The sequence below is a fragment of the Chiloscyllium plagiosum genome, chromosome 8 (assembly GCF_004010195.1).
Source record: "Chiloscyllium plagiosum isolate BGI_BamShark_2017 chromosome 8, ASM401019v2, whole genome shotgun sequence".
Lineage (NCBI taxonomy): Eukaryota > Metazoa > Chordata > Chondrichthyes > Orectolobiformes > Hemiscylliidae > Chiloscyllium > Chiloscyllium plagiosum.
In genome coordinates, this window is record NC_057717.1 from 54134891 (window position 1) to 54139933 (window position 5043).

Below are 5043 nucleotides of genomic sequence, written 5' to 3' on the forward strand. Positions count from 1 at the left end.
CCACTGGCATTATATTCTGGATGAACGGTCGAGTGAGAGTAACATTAGACCATCGCCTGTCCCACAGATAGCTCCCTCATCCCTGAGTACTGATCCCAGTTGCACCATGAATCAAACCCTTTCTTCTTGACCGTGGTTTGATCCTGATACCTTCCTGCACTCTGCTATCACTCAGTCTCACTCCATGTGGAATCTGTCACTGTGAGAGTCTAATTGCTGCCAGTGACTGCAGCTTTTATAGTTACTCCAGATCCTGAGCCAACAGAACTCTCCACTCCAGGGAGACGCAGCAGCACAGACCAGGGATAGAGACTGGGATATTCCAGATCTCTGTGGCGCTCAGTGCCATTCTCCCTGTGCAACCCTCACTGCATCAGTCTAATTTCCCATTCTGTCTATTTCTCTGTCTCCTGCAGGTACTCAGGATGTTCCTGACTTAATAAACCTCCCAATTGCTGGGTATTTCATTCATCATCTCATTGAACGCAATTGGTCAGCCTGAGGGCAGGGAGATCTGGTTTCTTCAATAAATCCTGCAGTGAGGTAAGATCACTCACAGTGAACAGAACAGAGCGAATTTAAGGGATCAAAGTTTAGTCCGGAAGACATGACACAGATATAGTGTTGAAGGGTGAATACAGAGCATGACGGGCCCAGACTCAATCCACACTCTCTTGTTTACTTTTATCTCTGCTGTACTGAGCCTTCCTATGTCAATATAGGAAGTTGACAGTTATCAATCCAGGCCTGTGCTGTCTTAGTGAGGATCAGGACAACAGAGGGGAAAGCAGGCCTCCCTTAAGAAGTTGGTATTAAAACCTGGGGTCTTTCTGTTCTATATTCCCCCTCTCGCACTGTCTTTTGTCGTGTGATAGAGTCATACTGCAAGGAGACATACCTTTCGGTCCAACGCATCTGTGCCAGTGTCTTGAATGCTTGTAATTCCCAGAAAAGTTCCTATTTCTGTAACCCCCATCCCTCCCATAATTCTGCTGTTTATTTGAAACCTACTCCAATGCTGACGATGCTCCCTATGTGTAATTTGCTCCAAACTCGGTAACGTGCCCAATCTCAGTGACCTCATCCTGCAGTCAGTACAATAATCTCTATTTCTGTAGTTTTCCACAATAACTACAGTCCACCCTGTCTCTGTAAAATCCTCCAGCCTGGACCAAAATACCCACCTGGGTACTTTCTCCAAGCCCCAAGAGAACATGATATCACTGTAACCTTCTGCAGGCCAGATCCCATTCCTGCCTCCTGGCCTTTAGCACCACATGACCTCTGTAACCATCTCCCATCCCAACCGGACTCCTTATCTGTGTAAACGCCTCCAGACCCTTTTCCAGCTACAACAACACTTCACATCTCTGTGTGGTCCTCCCGGCCCCTCAAATGATCTCTCTCTGTGTGTAGCTCTGCAGTTTGGGGTGGTTCAGTGGTGAGCACTGCTGCCTCACAGCGCCAGAGACGCAGGTACAATTCCAGCCTCGAGTGACTGACTGTATGGAGTTGGCACATTGTCTCCATGTCTTCATGGGTTTCCTCCCACAGTACAAAGATGTACAGGTCAGATAAATTGGCCATTCTAAACTGACCGAGCGTTAGGTGCATCATTCAGAGGGAAGTGGGTCAGGATGGATTACTCTTTGGAGAGTTGGTATGGACGAGTTGGGCAGAAGTGCCATTTCCATATTGTAGGGAATCTAATAAAATCTAAACTCTCCCTCTGCGTTCCATATTAATGACCCTAAAAATATCCCTCTAACAATTAAACAGCTCCAAACATCCCAAACTCTGTAAACTACAACAGCTCCAACATCCCTCCTTATTAGCGTAACCTCTTCCTGAAAACCTCTCAACATGTGGAGACCCTACAATCCTCCCTATATGTGTAATCCAACAGGTCCCTGCATTACTCCCGATCTGTAGAACCCAATGCAATGCCTGTGACTCTCCCAATCCAGTCCCTGCAAGACTCACTATCTGTGTAACAGTCTCCCGCCACTATCACCCACCCTGTCAATGTAAGCTCCTCTAGTATCTCCATCCATTTAATCATCTCCATAACCTTCTCCAGCTCTTGTACCCTATCTAGTAAATGCCACCCTCATCTATAACCCTCCCTATGGTAGGAACCTTTCCACAGATTCATCACCCTCTGGCTGAATAAATTCCTCCAGATCTCCATTCTAAAGGGTTGTTCCTTCACTCTGAAGCCGTGCTCTTGAGCCCTGGTCTCTCCACCAGTGAAAACATCTCCCCACCCCCTCCACTCCATCCAGGCCCCTCAGTATTCTGTAAGTTGCATGAGGTCCTGCCACCGCCGCCTCTGAAACTTCATCAAGTACAGACTCAGAGACTTCACCTGCTTCTCATATGACAAACATTTCATCCTGGGCTTTTTCTTGTAAAACTAGTTCTTGTACCCACTCACATCTTTTGTCCAGACTGTTAATGTATAACATGTACAGCGTGGCCCCAACACTGACCTCTGCGGAGTTCCCCTTGTCATCAGTTCCCATTGTGAAAACGACCCCTTTATATCTACTCTGTCTTCTGCTAATCAGCCAATCCTCTAACCGTGCCAAGCATGTTGTTCTGAAACTGAAATTTTATTTCACAAACCCTGCTGGATTTGTTTACCTGTCTGGCTGTGAAGAAGCAGAGTAGATAAAAGGGAGGAATGGTTTGTCGGGGTTTTCAGAAACCATTCAACAAGGTCCCACTGAAGATGTGGATAAGCAAAATTGGCAAATGTGGGATTGGAGGGAATGTTTTGGCATGGATTGGGAATTCTTTATCAGAAAACTAAGTGGGAATAAATGGATTAGTGCTTGACCCCCCCAACTATTCACAAAGGGATTCGATGGATTTGATGGTTGATGGATGGACAAAATCTACTGCTTCCATGTTTGTTGCTGACACAGAACGAGATGGGAATGTGGGTTGTGTGGAGGAAGCAAAGGTGACATGAACAGTTTATGAGTTTCCCTTGTATAAATACATTGATGTGATGTGGCCATCACTTGCTCGGCCATCATTACCTTTCCATTTGTAATTCCCTGGAGAAGGTGGTGGGGAGCTGCCTTCCTCACCCACTGCAATCCTTTAGGTGTAGGGACAGACACAGTGCCAGGAGGATGGAGCGTGGCTTGGAGGGCACCTTGGAAATGCTGAAGTTACCGTGCACCTGGCCTGCCTGAGTGACCTCAGTGCTGCTTGTAGATACTTTATTTATTTATTCATTCGTGGTTATGAGCATTGCTGTATGTATTGTTGATTTGGAGTTGTCCCTGAGAAGGTGGTGGTGAGCTGCCTTCCTGAACCACTGCACCAATTGTTGGAACTGTTGTTATTTGTGTCCCCTCCAGCAGGCGCTACAACACTCCTCACATCTGTAAATGCATACAGACAATGCAGCTCTTCCTGTATATGTGACATCCTCCTCTGCCAACAACACTTATTGTTCATCAGAATGTCTCACTATCTCCATTCCCATCTGTGCTAGTGATCTCTCAAATTTCTTTATTCTTGTTTATACTTCTGATCACCTCTAACCTCTTCCTTTCTAAATTTGTAACCCCTCAGTATCTGTTACTCTCCATATAACTGTATTCAATGAGAGCACAGGTTCCCTTCTTTAAATCTCTGTGAATTACAGCAGCTGGTTGTGCTAAATTGGTACTTTTCATCCTCCTCATCCATCTTAGCTCTTCCAGCCCCTGAAATCCCACTATTTAGAATGCTCCCATTCTCTGTACCTCCTTATGTTCTGAGGGTCCTTGAACACCACGAGTGCTTCAAACATCTGTTAACACCCCCCCCCCCCCCCAGGTTATTGTGAGTCTTCTAACTCTGTAACATCCAACAGTTTCCAGTGCCACTCCCTGGTTGTCAGTTTGAATTTGTTGAAGTCTTCACATCTCAGTAAGCAGCTCACAAAAATCCCTTTAGACTCTACAAGGCTCCATCACCAACAAGCCGCCATCTCTCTACTTCTTTTGCTTCCCTCAGTGCCTACAACCCCCCATGTATCTTCCAGTAACCTGCTTTAGACACTGCAGGTCTGCGTACCTCTCCAGATAGCCTGTTCCATCCCCATCAGCTCCCTCAATCACTGTAACACCCTCTGCTCTGTCTACTTCTTCTCTTTTCCACTATCTTCCAGGCACAGCGGCGATCCTGTGAGGGACCAGTATGCAATGGGATGTTAGACATCTCAGCTGAGGCTTGAGGCCTACCATTACCTGGAAGTCACAAAGGGAGAGAACCTGTGAGAGAGAGCAGCACAGAGCGGGAGAATATTAATCAGCAGCGAGGATCGAGGCCGACTGGGACTTGGAGTTGAAGAAACAGCAGAGCAGGAGGCGCGAAATCAGCACCGAGTCACAGAGGGAGTGACCATGTGAGGGAGTAACTTGAAGCAGGAACATGAGGTTCACTTACGCCTGGGAGTTACAGAAGCACCAAAGTGAGAGGATCTGAATCAGCACTGAGGATCGAGGCCTAGTCATACCTGGAAATCACAGAGACGGTGATGCTGTGAGGGAGCAGAGTGGAGTGGGAGCTGGAGGATTACAAGTTCCTTGGAGTCACAGAGATAACTTTCTGCTGCTGGGACCTGCCTGCACTGAGTTTGAAACAAGTGCAAGAGCCACCACAGAAAATTCTGTAAGTTCATTGGCTGATAAATTCGCTGTTATTGCGACTGTCAGTTAATTGCTATAAGTTAGCAGTTTTTTTCCTACTTCTGAAATAAGGGTTGAATACAGAAATAAGAGGGAGAAATAAAATTGTGAGCCAATATAATAAATTACCCTCAGTAAGCCACAGTTGAATAAAGGATTTAAGCACATTGTTATTTCCTGGATGGAAACTTCATTCTAAGTAATTAATTAAGTAACTCGAGATAAAATACATTTTAGGACATGTTTGTCAGATGGAAAATGTGTTCTGTTTATTGGGAAGTCATAGCCCCTGCTTGTGTCCTAGATGGGCACTGGCTCATGGAGCTCAGACAGTGACTAGAGACTCTATGGG

General features: G+C 46.1%; 1 long non-coding RNA gene across 1 annotated transcript in view; it reads left to right on the plus strand.

The window, feature by feature from the left end:
• LOC122552423 overlaps nucleotides 1-4294 on the plus strand; it is a 9785-nt gene extending 5491 nt beyond the window's left edge. The window contains exon 3 of the long non-coding RNA XR_006312388.1: nucleotides 4172-4294. This is a non-coding gene — a long non-coding RNA (uncharacterized LOC122552423). The remainder of the gene's footprint in view (nucleotides 1-4171) is intronic.
• The last annotated feature ends 749 nt before the right edge of the window (nucleotides 4295-5043 follow it).